The sequence below is a fragment of the Podarcis tiliguerta genome (genome assembly GCF_965153285.1).
Source record: "Podarcis tiliguerta genome assembly, chromosome: 7".
NCBI classification, from domain to species: domain Eukaryota; kingdom Metazoa; phylum Chordata; class Lepidosauria; order Squamata; family Lacertidae; genus Podarcis; species Podarcis tiliguerta.
In genome coordinates, this window is record NC_139540.1 from 55,804,624 (window position 1) to 55,820,027 (window position 15,404).

At 42.0% G+C, this 15,404-nt stretch overlaps 1 protein-coding gene across 3 annotated transcripts in view; it reads left to right on the plus strand.

Moving 5' to 3' along the window:
- Positions 1-1,265: 1,265 nt before the first annotated feature.
- KCNG2 (potassium voltage-gated channel modifier subfamily G member 2) overlaps positions 1,266-15,404 on the plus strand; it is a 50,875-nt gene continuing 36,736 nt past the window's right edge. The window contains exons 1-2 of one of the 3 annotated variants that reach the window (XR_014513273.1): positions 2,169-2,899; positions 3,192-3,397. The gene's annotated coding sequence lies outside the window, so the exon portion shown is untranslated. Of the gene's footprint in view, positions 1,443-2,168; positions 2,900-3,191; positions 3,398-15,404 lie in introns of those variants that run through there. The other 2 variants (XR_014513272.1, XR_014513274.1) reach the window with 2 other exon arrangements.

Below are 15,404 nucleotides of genomic sequence, written 5' to 3' on the forward strand. Positions count from 1 at the left end.
ACATACGCTTCAGGTTACATACGCTTCAGGTTAGACTCCACTAACCCAGAAATAGTACCTTGGGTTAAGAACTTTGCTTCAGGGTGAGAACAGAAATCGTGCTCCGGTGGCACGGCGGCAGCAGGAGGCCCCATTAGCTAAAGTGGTGCTTCAGGTTAAGAACAGTTTCAGGTTAAGAACGGACCTCCAGAACGAATTAAGTACTTAACCCGAGGTACCACTGTACGAGAGTTTATTACAGCAACTATTCTAGAAAGCACACAGTAAAAGTAATTCCTTTCTTTAGTACAGACAGCACATACGCAATGCATATGGAGAGAGAGAGACAAGACTATCCATTTGTTCTGAGTCAGATGGTGTATGTGTGGAGAGGAAACTTATTTTCCCCAAGCCATAACACTGGGGATAAAGTAAACTCTCATCAACTCTGATGAGATGGAAGAATAAGGCCACATAAAATGAAGCTTCCCCACCTGTGATATAGAGCAGTATGGTAGGCAGTGGGTAGAAGCAGCTTAAATTGGAGATGAATTACCAAGGGAGTTCAGAGGAGAGGAGAGTATAAATATTTGAATGAGCAGCAGAAAATATCAACCAAGCAAGAGTATTTTAAGACAGTGGCTTAAGAGTAGAAACAGGAAGACCCAAATGTAGAATGTTCTAATAAGCAGTGAAGGAAATAACAAGAAATTGAACTAAACTTGCAGTAGTGGCTCTAGAATAAAGAGAGGAAATACTCAATATATTTACCAACTGAAAACAGCAAGACTTGCTTGACAAGACTATGGGCAAAAGGAGGTAAAGATTCCAAACCTGAGAACAATAAGCAGCCCTTATGGTATGATCAAGAACAGGCTGAGATACAGGAGAAAGAGAAGATTTTTAAAAGCCAGACAGTGGGAATAAATACTGCTGAAATTTGATGTTTCCGTACTGATTTTAATTACTGTATGTTGAAGGTAATAACTTGTAAGTAATTTTGCAAGTTATTACTAACGGTGGCTGCAAAAATTGTGTTGGCAGGAAATGTGATTCATCCCTACATTATAGAAAGGCTTTTCAAGGTTTTAGAAATCGCACAAATGGACGAGCTAATGGATATGGTTCACCAGTGCAACGGAGGGAGTTGTTCCTGTTGAATGGTACAAAAAGCTGACTCCTTTTAGCTAGAACTGGAATGCCAATTGTAATACCTCGAAAGGTCATAGGCACCTACTTAGCATTTCATAAACGATTGAAAAACACGCAGACCCAGTCTCTTGCTTGTTAGATAATGCCCTGCAACCGCTTGAACTCTCAGAGGACTGTGTCTCACAGCAGCACGAACTCTCCAGGTGTGTTGTATAAGCTGACTTTGAGAGTGGTGGGAAAGCAGTTGAGAGAGCTGCAGAGTCTGGGGCCACCGCGCTTGTGACACGAAGGCGAGAACATAGCGGCATCAAGTGAGACTAATTGTTTTATTCAGTCTCTTATGAAAGAAAAGTCTATTTAAAATCTGTAGAACTACTTGCTGCATTGGGGATGGGGTGGGGCCTGTCAGGCTCAGGTGTTAAAACTAAAAGCGACGGGATCGTGGTCAGGTGGAAATAAGAGATTGAAGGAAATTGGTCATGGCTTCCTGTTCGATGTGGCAGGGCGAAGGTATATGGTCATGTTGTGGCTGCTTTTATTTGGGCATGTGTTAAGTACTGTATAATGGTTTAATTGACACAAAAATGAAAAATAACTAAATGTATTTTGGGGGAAACGTTCAACGTGGGGTCCCCCCCCCATGGGGCTATATTGAAAGTGAGGAAGAGCACTTTGAAATCTCCTTAGGTTAATGATTAACTAACTGATGGTTGTTTCTCTGTTAGCTAACATGTGAGTGTTGTAACCTGAGATCATGTGAGAGGTACTGGGTTGCAAAACCTCCATTTTGCAGGGAATTGCCTTTTGAGTCTTTTCTCCTAAACTCAATGAATGTGTAAAAGCTCTCCTGAAGGGAGAGTAAACAGTCTGGAGGCTGATATGCAGGCTGGGGGGGGGGGGGGAGAGAGACCTTTGCTTTTAGATCAGCTTGGATCATTTTCATATTTTGTAAGATGCTAAGCCTGTGCTGGACATCGTATGTATATTTGGGACCCGTTTCATTTGATGTTTTCTGCTTTATTTCAATGAGTTCTGCCAGTAAAAGTTTGAATATTTTTATGGGTGTGGACAATGAGGAGCCGTTTCTTATGCTTCATATCTGCAACACGTTGAGTGCTCGTCCAGAAAAGTTCAGACCCTCCAGTGCTAGGCTCACGAGGCGCTTTCCTTCTCGTTGCTTAGGACTTCGCAGCAGCGGGGGAAGCGCCAAAAAAGCCCCTTCAGGGCGCGCGGGAGGAGCGAGCCGCCCGCTTTCCCGCCCTCGCCGGCCTCCTGGGGCGCACGCAGCGCTCGCGCCCTCCGCAGCCCGCCCAAACGCGCGGCAATGCCGGGCCAGGCGCCCCTCCGGGAAGCGCGACGTAGGCGCCGCTCCTGCACCCGACGGCCTCTCCTGCGGGGCTTCTAGCGGCAAGCGAGTGTGCGCGCAGAAGGCGGCGCCTGAGGCGAGGTGGCGCGGCGTCCTGCTCTCCCGCCCCGTTTCTGGGCAGCCTCCTCCGAGCCGGCAGGGCGGCTTCCTGCTATTAGTGCCCGGACGGGATTGGGGAAGCACCTGCAGCGCGCCGCCGAGAGGGTGCAGCTGGCCGGGGCTTGAAGCGTCGCAAGGAGCCTGGGCTGGGGAGCGCGCAGCCTCGTCCCTTCCTTCCTATCCATCCGCGGGGCAAAAGGAGAGAGAGAGGGGAAAGTCCGCTTTTGGTTGCTGCCGGGGCTTGGCGAGCGGCTTGGCAGCGCGAGGGAAGGAGCTAAGCGGGAGAGTTGCTGGAAAGTGGAGGTGAGCGAGCCAAGGAGCCGGCGCCGAGGCGTGCGGGAAGTTTGGGTAGGAGCTGCGAATTGGTCAGATCCGTTGAAAAAGGGCTCCGCGTGCAGCCCGAGCCTTGCGGCGTGATTCCTCGGGTGCAAGTGCCGCTTGTTCCCGGCGAAGACCTCGTAGCATTGCAGCCTTAAAGCGCGAGGATAGCGCCGTAGCTTAGCTAAAGGAGCTAGATATGTGCATGAGATCTGGTCCAACTTGATTTCAAAGAGAGCACCAGTTCCAGCATCTAAACGCCTCCTGCTTTTTTTAGGTTACCAAGATTCTAAGCGAACCCCAAGTGCTCCCTTCCTTCTTGCCGGGTGCAAGGAACTGGGTGGCGTAGATTGTCTGTAAAGCCGTTGGCAGGGACTTTCTCTGCTATTTTTCCTCTTGAACTCCTCAGATTCCTGCTGAAATGGAATGCTGTGGTGCATCGCCTGTTATCAGCCTAATGGGTCATCACATGTAATAAGTCGAGTGAGTCTCCTTTCTTTCTTCTCAATGCCTGGCCTCCGTTCCTCGTTAGGCAGGAAGAAAGCAAACTTCAGGAGCTGCTATAGTTGATATTTTGCATTCTGGCTTAATAAACAAGGGCATAAAACAAAAAAGAACCAAAAAGTGAGATTGCTTACTTTCTCTTTTTTTCCTCCAAAGTCCAGACCTCACTTTACTCAATCTGCTCAGTGGCAGGACCAAGGTGTGTATGGTTTAGAATAGATCATCGTGTCTTGCATGGTATGTTTAGTGTGGTCTTGAATTCGTATGGGATGGGTGGTGACTTGTAGTTTCTGTGACCCAGAGCCAAGTTGCTGTCAGGTTCTCATCACCTCCTCCATCCATAAGATAAATTATTGGTACTAAGTAACTGCCAGCATGGGAAATGGCACCCACTTTACCCCCATATGAAAGTAGGTTTTCCTGGAACTGTGATAGGTAAATAAATTACAATTATAATTTATAAGTGTGATATGCATCAAAGATTAGTAAAAAAAACCCAAACAACATGGTTGCATGATGAAAAATTAGTGGGTTTTATTTTTAGAAGGAGAACGCTATGTGTGTAAGCTATAATTGATCATCACTGTTTTGGCTTTCAGATAATTGGGCTTGGTTGTCATCAAAGTGCCTTTTTGTTTTCCTAAAGTGAATCTGCCTCTGCATTTTATAATGTATGGATGAACATGGATGAACCAAGTGACCCTTAAGAATAAAACTTCACTTTTATCAAATTTAGAAGAAATCAGTCATCCTTAGAACGGAAGAGCTCAGTATGTTTTTCAACAAGGGGTTATGGTGTTTTCACTTAAAAACTAGATGCCAAAATACTGTGCATATTATGCTTAGTATTTATAGAATATACTTTCTGGTTGCATGCACTGTGTTCACTGTACTGTGTGTAACAATATAATTTAAGATTTCATCTCTGTCGGGAATCTAATGCTTGTAGTTTAGCTCCCTTGTGTCCATTGTTTAAGGTCTCATTTGAAATTTAAGTGACAAAGAGGACTTGGGCTTTTGTTTTGAGGCTTTTGTTTTTTGTTTGAGAGAGCTTTTGTTTTTGTTTGAGAGAGCCTTGTAAATGGTAAGAGCTAATCTTTCAAGAGCTGAAAGCATAAAGTCAGCTGCTTATTTATATTCAGGATAAACTTGTTTCAGTTATTCTGTACATTGGTGTATGTGTACATAAGACGCAGCCCTTTTTTTGTCTTTGTCAAGCCCAGGTACAGTTAAGGGAGACCTTAACTTGGTTTAAGCAGCTTCTTAGAATTTGTTCTCTGCATGAAGTTGCCACCTGCAGAGGCAAGCAGTGTCATTACGACATTAGTTGCACGCCACCCCAAACTCTTGAGTGGTGCAATATTCCAGGTGCTTACACAGGGATCATGTTTCCTTCAGAAAGAGGGTCAGTGGAGATGGTATCTTTATGATACATGGTTTATCTACACATACAGTGGTACCTCGGGTTACATACGCTTCAGGTTACATATGCTTCAGGTTACAGACTCCGCTAACCCAAAAATAGTGCTTCAGGTTAAGAACTTTGCTTCAGGATGAGAACAGAAATCGTGCTCCAGCGGCGTGGCAGCAGCAGGAGGCCCCCATTAGCTAAAGTGGTGCTTCAGGTTAAGAACAGTTTCAGGTTAAGAACAGACCTCTGGAAAAATTAAGTACTTAACCTGAGGTACCACTGTATGAATTACATATAAAACTAACACTGGATAGTTAAATGTTCGCCAGCCCCCTTTCTCCTGTTTTATAGCTGCAGGCACTTCTTATTAACCCAAACGGCCCTCCAGAACAAATTAAGTTCTTAACCTGAGGTACCACTGTATATCCTACCTGTGATGGAGGGGATCACAGCATTAACACCCCAAGAGGGCCTTGCTGCTCCCATAGTCACAGCCTTGGATTCAAACAGAAATCAAACATTTTCTGCTTGTTGTCCGCACTCCCACCCCTTTCTAGCTTCTAGCGCCTATCACTCAACTCTCTACTCTGGCCCTATGTCTTTCTAACTACCAACAAGTTGAGGGAGGGAGGGGCCCCACCCATTTTGCCTCTGGTGCTGAGCCACTTCCTTTGTTACCTTAATGGCCCATTTCCTAGGCCCATTTCTTAATGGCCCATTTCCTATCTGTACCCTCACCAGGAACTTGAATCCTTTCTTATATTTTAACACTTGTAACTCTTGCTGGATCCAGAGATTAGAAGGGTTGCCAGCATACAGCCTACTCCCCTCAGCCCAAACTCATACCACTATCATAAAAAGAGGATCCTGGCTGCTCAGTCCTATGCAGGTCTACTCAGAAGTAACGTGCATAGGGCTAAGTAAGGGTGTAAAGGACTGCGGCATAAGTTTGCCTGTTTAATCATTTATGATACATTCTGATTTGACAATGGTGTAACTGGAAATGAGTCTAGACTCAGTTTCAGAGATGAGATTAAAATTAAGCTGCAAGAAAGCAGTTGACTTCCATCTGACTTCATGTGCCATTTTACGCTAAGAGAGTTTCTCCAAGTGTTTTTAATGCATATCCCCCTCCCCCAAGACCCCCTGCTATAAAAGGATTCTTTTATAGCAAGCAGTCTTGACTTTGTACCTGCATCTCAATTTTCACGCTCCTTGATGTTTCCACAGACTTTGCTTGTAGAGTATGTTGGATCTCACAAAGATATATATCCCCTTCTGTAGTATATGGGGGAAATGTTTTCCATGTTATGATACAAAACATCTTTCAGTTGGTAATATCTGTTTATTACCTCAGCCAGTGTATTTTCACAGTTGTCGATCCATTGGCAAATGACATTTTCCTTTTATGGAAAGTTATTCAAAATTTATTTGTTCATTTTTTATTTTTTTGTTCCCAGTTATCTCCCTCTTTCTCCCAAGAAGCCCAGGCCAGTGGGCATAATTTTATTTTATGTTTCTTTTCCCACTGTAGGTTAGGATGAAACATGGTGGCTTTCTCAAAGTGTCACTGTGATCTTCGTGGCTGAGCAGATCCTAGCCTGATCCAACACTTTATGTGTGATCATTCAGACTTCTGGTGACACCACACTAGCTCTCCATTTATATATTTTTTTATTATTTTACAAAGTCCTGAGTACGATTCACAGAGCAATCCTGTACATGTCTACTCAAAAAGAAACCCTGTTAAGTTCAATTAGCCTTCCTCCCAGAAAGTGGATGCAGTACAGGATTTTAGCCATATCCTGCAGTCCTGTAGCCCCTGATATGATGATCCAGCACCCAAAGAAAGCTTCTCCTTCTCCAAGTTTGGAGAGATAGACCTGATATTAGATGTTCTCTAACTACCGCTGCGGAAACATGCATGGGTCTTTTTCTACTTACATTGGGGTATTCTAAGGACACACCAGGAGGAGGCTTGGATCAAAAAAACACAGAACCAAACAAGAGATGAATCTATGCCAGCTCAGGAACTGGCATATTTTATTTCCCTCTTGTTCCCAGTGGGAGGAAAATTGTTAACAGTCCCACCACCAGCATCCACACAATAAACAGAAAAGGATGGTCCCCTGACCTCACGTCCATCCTGCAAGGATGATAAGTTCATTGGATTGCAGTGGTTCAGCTACCTTTGGTAGTCTACCCTTGCACTGTTAATGCATTTTATTTGGTGGAAATGCCAACGAATGACAGCAGAAATGAGAGAACATGCATCAGAATTTACACACACTGTGCCTAATCATGTGGAATGGAAAAAACAATTTTATTCAGGTGTTTTTTCGCTTTTTTTCAATTAGTTTTCTTTTTCATACCAGTACATTTCAGATGAGAAAACATGGAGCTCACAACACCTTGAGACAGAATATTCTCACTTGATATGTTTTGTATCAAGAATGAGCTTTTCATTTCTTTTTTTTAAAAAAAAGGTAAACCTGTCATTTTTCAGAACTGAATATGGCTTAAAAATTGGAATGCAGTAAAATATAAGATTGAAAGACTGCATCAAATAAACAAACATGTAATATAATTTAAAATATAACAGCAACGGGAACACAGTGGTATTGTTCCCCTCCCCAAAAAAGTTAGCAATACTTTAGAATGGGGGTGGATAACTTGTTGTCCTCAAGACTCCCATTCCCATCAGTCCCAGCCAACATGGCCAATGGTCAGTGATGATGGGAGTTGTAGTCCAATAACATCTGGAGGGCCGCAGGTTCCCTGCCCCTATTTGCAAGGTAAGTGGAATGATGAGAGGGAAAGAATTACTTTCATGCAAGATCAGGAAATTAGTTTTTCCTTGTGTTTCATATAACCTTTGAAGATGGGCATTTAGACTGTAATTCTATAATCTTGGAGTAAGCTCACTGAAAACGAGGATTGCTTCTGACTAGATGATGTAGGATTGTTCTGACATAAAATCCCAGTTCATCCTTGATTGTTGTCTCAGGGTGGTCTTATATTGTCTAGTTTCTTGAGGCCCCTGGAGTGGGGGTAGATGTAATAATTGGCAGTTTTTGTGGTGCATTCCAGTTAGCATTGTCCTGTAGCAGGTCTGTAGTTTCGTAGCATCCAGCCCACAGTATTGAGCTCCTGAAAAGGTGCAGTTTTGTTCGTTGGCTTACCCATTGCCTCAGTGAGCCATGTAGGAGTAATGGGGACATTATTGGTTAGTGCCTATAGCATCAGTTGAGGTTAGTTGCTTTTCAGCTACAACAGCAAATTAAAAAGGAGAAAAATACTATTCTTGCATTAATTAACATTAGCATTTGTTAACATTAGTGTTATTTGCAAACCTAACCAAGATAGAATAGAAAAGATTGAACAGTCAGGTGGTAGCTCTGTCCTTCTGGCTCCTCCAGAAAGGCGTTGAACTCAGGAAGCCAACTGCAATCTCTTCAAGAGTCTCAGCCTGCTGCTTTTTTGCACACATTAATTAACTTAAATATTAATTAGCTTAAATATATGCAGTCTTAAAATAGATCGTTGCTTGCAATTGCCAATGCAGTTTTAGGCATGGTCTATTCATTGGTAAGTCCCAGATATCTGTGTATAGGACTGGAGTCTTAAGAATATAGTCCTGTGCATCTTTACCTAGCAGCAAGTCCCATTGAACTTAAGTGGGGCTTACTTCTGAGTAGAACTACACAGGATTCTGCTGCATCTAGAGTGTGCTGCTTCTTACTGGAAAACTGAGTGCAGGTTAAAAAGGTGACAGCCCCAAAGAGAAAGGAACCCACTTTTTAATGTTTGAGTATGACATAATGGGTTTAGAAAATTAATGAGAGCTGCCTGATGGAAATAATAAGAGTAATATCCAGATGGCAGGCTTGATCTGCTCTCAGTTTACAGTTTGCTAAATGGCAGGACAATTGGGTGCTTTGAAAAACATTTTTTTTTTTTTTTTTGCTTTTGTTTTATTTCCTGTATTATTCTTGTCATTGAGCGTCCTTGCCCTGTCATCATGGCCATTCTCAGTGTTGATTTATGGGAAGCTAGTATCAGGTTATATTGATTTAAATCAGGGGAGTTTAAGTTATTGACTTAAATCCCAAAGAAAATGGGACAGTTTAAAGTTCTGATTGAAATCAAGTTTCCAGATTTCTGATTTATATTTTTGTACTGAGTAGGGCATCCCAATGTATACATATTGCTTGCCATAACAAGTAGAACATATCTGCTTGCAACTAAATAGAGATGTTATATTATCCACTACAGAATATTTATATCTGCAGAATTTATGTATTTGCACTGCAGAGTTTATATCTGCATCCTGTAGCAACTTGATAGAATTTTAAAAGTAAAAAAAAAAAAATCTGATCTAGCATGTTTTAAAAAGATTTATTTGTTTTTAAATTGTTGTTTATTTATCATTGAAAATTTATTTTTGTTCACCCTGGCTAGTGGAGGAGGAAGACACAGCTTGCTGTAAATCAGGATAAGCAGTGGATCTGTTCCTATAAAGGACATTTTTATTTATTAATTTTTGTTGTTTGTATCTCAAGAGTTGCCCCAGTAATCTGTGAACCACTATGGTGCAGGTATGAATCTTTTACGTTCTTCCTGTTCAGTAGTATCTACAGTACTTGAATCTACATCAGAGTGAAAGAGAACAGATGATCTCCCAAATTCCACCTAAAAAAAAGTTCTGCATGTATTCTATTTGTGTGTTTCTTTCTTCTTCTTTTTTTAAGAAATACTTCCAGCTTTTAAGTTAACCTCTCTCCAGTATAAACGGTATAACATATCTCTGGGGCACACTGAGTGTATTAATAGTTTAAGGCTATATGAAGTTTTACACATAAATTGCTGCATATAGTTATGTTTGGTTTACATTTCTGAAGTTTTCTCCACCATCGTAGCATCTAGAGACTTAATTATTTCTGAGGAAAGCTCAGATGGTGGAGAACAAGGCAGTTGCTTCAGAGAAGTGCTGATACACTATACGGCCTTGCACAGGCTGCTACCAATCCCTTGTTATGCAAAGAGAAGAGAACAAAAAATACACATAAAAGGCAACACATTGAGGCTGAACAGATGGCCCCAGGGAGACAATTTAGAGTAGGACCTATCTCATGAGGGTGTTGCCTACACTGGGATTGCAGGACCCTGTACAGCACTAGCCACAATGACTATTCTTAAGCAATTTGCCAAGTGTGGCAGGAGAGGATGCCAAGTGTGGCAGGGACAATCAAAGAAACTCATATTTTTGGCTATACAACCAGAAACAGTATCCATGCCTCTCTTCAAGAGCATGAGCTAGTCTACAGTTCTCCGTGAAATATTGTTGTGAACAGGGTTTTTAAACTCTGACAAATATGAAAGATGAGAAAAGAGAAAGCCTTCTTTATATTGATGAGATGAGAGTTTCTTTGTCTCAAATTAGACCTAATATAAATAAGATTACCTGGCAAAAGTAAGCTCACACCTCTCATGGGATTTATATACATAAGGTACGTAGGTAAGAGGTTTGTTTATAATTATATTTGGGGAATGATACATGTTCTTTTGTAGCTGTTTGGGTTTATACTTTCTTGGTGTCCCGTGATCATATTATAAAGTAGTTGTGTTCTATGTTATAAATCAAGCACTTATAGGAGTTGTTTGTTTTCCAATGTATTTCTTTCTTATCAATTAAAAAAAGGTGTGACATGAGCAAATTTTTATTCTGAAAGTGTGGCCTAGGAAAAAAAGCTTGAGAACCGCTGGACTGGAGAAGGGGAACCTGTGACCCTCAAGATGTTGGTAGACTCCATATTTCATTGGCCCAAGCCAACATGGCTACTGATCAGAGATTTGTAATCTACCAACATCTTGAGGATCAGAGTTTCCCAATCCCTGCTGTAGATGTCATTTCCTATATATATTGCTCAATTCTTCATCATCAAGGTCCTGCAACTGAAACAACCCTCATGACCTTTTAGGCCTAATGCCAATGTTGCAGACTAAAGCATGGCTTTGAACTGAGAAGATTATTTACTTAATGAGGTCATAAATTGAAGTGATATTCAATGGACATTCCCCAGTTGAACATTTTTAAAGTATAGCAATCAAGATGATTGCCTCTGATGACTTTAAATGTTACTTTGTCCTAGGCTGACCTTTTGAGGAAAGATGCTAATCAGCAATGGGAAAATAATACTAAAACACAGAGCTCCAGAAAACAAATGTTGAGACGGGGCATATGTATCACAAATTCATGTCACTATGTTGTAAGGGTTCATCCTTTTGTTTAGGATGACCAAAAATTGCAGTATGTTTCAAGTATAGTTTGCAAAACTATCTAGCATTGCAATCATTCCAAACCAATTTCCTCAAAAAGTTAAGAATACCCAAAGTTGACCCTTCTTGAATTTGATGGACATTACAATTCTTGGCATCAGCCAGAGATTTTAGAGTATGACCCCCCCCCCCCCTGACAAATACTGCTACTTCTTAGCAGTTCGAAAGCATGCCTGTGCAAGTGAATAAATAGGGACCGCTATGGCAGCAATGTAAATGGCGTTTCCGTGCGCCAGTAGTGGTTTAGTCATGCTGGCCACATGACCCAGAAAACTGTGGACAAACTCAGGCTCCCTCGGCCTGAAAGTGAGATGAGCGCCGCAACCCCATAGTCCAGTTGCCTTTGACTGGACTAAACCGCCTAGGGGTTCTTTACCTTCCCCCCCCCCCTTACTAACAGTACTGTGAGGCTTTTGCGAGGCTGTTCCAGAATAAGTAATCTGATAATTTCTTACCAAAAGTGTAATCAGTATTGCTGAATCATAGAATTGTAGAGTTGGAAGGGCCTTCAAGGCTCATCTAGTCCAACCCCCTGCAATGCAAGAATCTCAGCTAAAGCACCCATGACAGATGGCCATCCAACCTTGGCTTTAAAACCTCCAATGAAGGCAAGTCCACAACCTCCCGAGGGAGACTGTTGCGCGTTTTAAGAGCTCTTACTGTCAGAAGGTTCTTCCTGATGTTTACTCAGAATCTCCTTTCTTGTAACTTGAAAACAAGCTTGCTCCATCCCTCCGTGTGACAGCCCTTTAGATATTTGAAGATGGCTATCATATCACCTCTCAGTCTTCTCTTTACCAGGCTAAACATACCCAGTTCTATCAACCGTTCCTTATAATTCTTGAGGTTTCTAGACCCAGCTTGAGAATTACTCTACTATAGATACCGGTATTTTTGTGTTTTTGGTTTTTAGTTCCTTAAGAAAATGTTTTATGTTGTACTACAGGATGGTTTCTTTTTAAAATGGCGCAATACATTGGGGGGGGGGATTGTTTTCAAGAGTTTCATTCTTTTTCTGTTTGGTTTTGAAAACTTTTCTAACACCTGTTTTTCCTCTTCTATTTTGTTAATGTTGTTATTAAGAGCAATCCTCTCCAGTTGTAATCGAACACTGTTGCCATATCATATTCAGAAGGTTACAGATGAGTACCTTTTTATGTTGGGGCGGTAGCTGACTTAGAATAACCCATGAATCCAACATCTGCAGGATTCTCTGGTAGAGACCCCTATTAACCTTGATAGTACTTCTTGACAGATTAGTTTACTGGTAAAATAGATCAGCCTTCCTTGATGTTGTGCCCATCAGCTGTGGCGGCTGGGCCTGATGGGAGCTGTATTTCAAAATATCTAGAGGGCACCAGGTTGGGAAAGGCTGTCTTAGTTCACTGGCACAATCATTTTGAGATGCCCTTTCACACTTTGTCAGAACATGTCTCCCTTGACGGAGACAGCTGAAGCAGGAAGAAAGACAACTAGAGCACAAGTAGTTCTCATCTTTCTCTGAAGCTGGCCAATTGCTAAATATATCATTTTCGAAAGACTATGCTGTGGCAGTCGTGGCTGCAAAGTAACTTCCCTTCTTGGCTGCCAATGTGTCTGCAAAGTCTTGTACAGTAGAGCTGTTTTAGTTGGTAAATGAAAGAGAGAGAGCACAGCAGACGACAGCAGCAAAAGACAATACCTCAGAATAATATGGAAAAATAGGATGTTTAACATTGGACATCTTGCTGTTTCACTAAATTTTTATATATATTTTCAGTACCACCTTGCAGCTTTGTCATTGTGTTTGCTTTTTCCAGTTGGTGCGTGACCTGGTAAGACCCAGCACTCTTCATCTGAACGTTGAGTCATCATCTGTTTGCTGGAATGAATTTGCTGTTGATGGTGCAGGCAAAATCTTTTGAATTCATTTCAGCTTGGGAGTCCCAAGTTAGGATGCAGAGTTTGAATGTTCTTCACCTCAGTTCTGTCCTGTTCTTTTGGATCATTTCCAGTCTGCCTCTCTCTTCCTGAAGCAGACTCGATTGTTGGGTAGTATGTGCCCTGAGTGCTCACTGGAAGGACAGATCGTGAAGCTGAGGCTCCAATGCTTTGGCCACCTCATGAGAAGAGAGGACTCCCTGGAAAAGACCCTGATGTTGGGAAAGATGGAGGGCACAAGGAGAAGGGGACGACAGAGGACGAGATGGTTGGATAGTGTTCTCAAAGCTACCAGCATGGGCTTGACCAAACTGCAGGAGGCAGTGGAGGACAGGAGTGCCTGGCGTGCTCTGGTCCATGGGGTCACGAAGAGTTGGACACAACTAAACGACTAAACAACAACAACATATGCAACTTAATGGAGACTGGGTTCTTTGCTGTCTGGGGTTGTTAATGCCTCATTAAGAGAAAGGAGGAGGTCAGCTTTGCAATTCAGCTCTGGTGCAAAAAACTACTCTTGCCAACTGTGGCCCTATCACCAGCCTTTTCTTTTTGAAGCAGACTATTGAACAAGTAGACGCTATTGAATTGCATCAGGTTTCTAGAACCATACCAGATTGATTTAGTAGTATGGTTATGACCTTGTTATTGCCTTGATGGAGAACCTTTTCTGAATTCCAGAATCCAACCAGAAGAGGGTTCAAGTTAGTTTACAGTAGCAAAATCAACACTTTTGTGGCACCTTAAACTTAACACATTTACTATGGCATGAACTCTTGTATTCCAACCTGTATCAAATTCATCTCCACAAATCAATCAGAGTATCATATTCAATCAAAAGCAGGACATCTGATCTATTATTTGTTTGTGCTCTGATAACCCAGTAATACTTAACAAGCTGCCCTGGGACTTATCTTAACTGGCTCACAGCCCACAGGGAGCATATTGCTCTTGTACCTTATGCCTACTTCTGTGACAAGCCATAAACCACACACAGAGTGCAGATCCTGTCTTGAATAATAATGGTATCTTCCTTCTGCCACTGAAGTATGTTTTATTACACACACACATCCCGAACAGCATATCAAAAAGTATTGGCTCTACTCAGCACAGCCTAGACTTGAGCATGTTCCTTTGGGACCCTGTGAGAGGAACAGATAATGTGTGTGTTTTCTGAAAACTGCCATTCCAAATCTATATAACTTTTACCATCTTCTGAGTCATCAAATGTCTCTTGGCAAGCCATGTGGATGAGCAGAGGTTCTTTGAGTGTTTCATGAGGTTGCCTGTAAAGTTAGTTTTTAAGTCTCAGCATTGTCTTTTCAGTTTCCCTCTTTCTCCATTACATGCTCTCTGAAAAGTAGAATATTGGCCATCACTTTTGCATTGTTGCCTTTCCAGTTTCACTTTGTGATAAAGGTAATAGTTTAACACAGAGGTTTTCAATCTTTTTGAGTCCACAGTTCCCTTGACCAACTACATGAAGCCGGCACTCCCCCCCCCCATAAGATTTATATTCCACTTGATTGTCAAGAAAAACTGCAACTTTGGGGTCCACAAAGCAAAGCATAGCCAACTAACAATGGATTGTGGCTTCCTGGGGGCTCCACAGCTCTTCTGTTATCCACATCAGGCAGACACCCCCCCCCCCCGGTAACTTGCCTTACATGGCCTGTGGGCTGGATTCTTCTTGGTCACAAGTTGCAGAGGTCTGTTAAGAAAACCATTGCAGGGCGGAGGCTTAATGACCTGGTTGTATTGCAGCATGACCTGAATAGCTCTTGTGTATACCAAAGACAGAAATAAAGAGGCAATACTTGAGTTTCACCCTTCAAATGTGCTGGGTGTAGGATTGCATCCTTTGGGTTTGGCAGAATGAGTACAGGAAAGCTAAACAATGTCTAGTTGGACTTCAGAGAGTTCCTTCAGTAATTCTATGAGGTTGTGAAGTAGAAATGCTTGATTTATTCAGAGTCTGTATTGTCCCATGCTTTCTGCATCTTCCACAGTTAGAGGTTCCACGGGTAAAGAGCACTGGAGCTTTATCATGTCTTCGTAATGTCTTACATTACATCATAGGATAGCATCAGTTGCTGAAGGAGAGTGACAGCACCTTAACAATCTTCAGCAACAAACATTGGTAAAATACAGCCCATCATCAGCCAGATTTACAGGCATATAGCCACATTTCTTTTATTAAAAAACAACAACACAGGTCAGACAGTATATGGAATTGTGATAATTAAATTATTTAGCTATTCACAGTGATAATTCATTAAAACAAATAATTGTTGTTTGTAACCAGGCATCTTGACA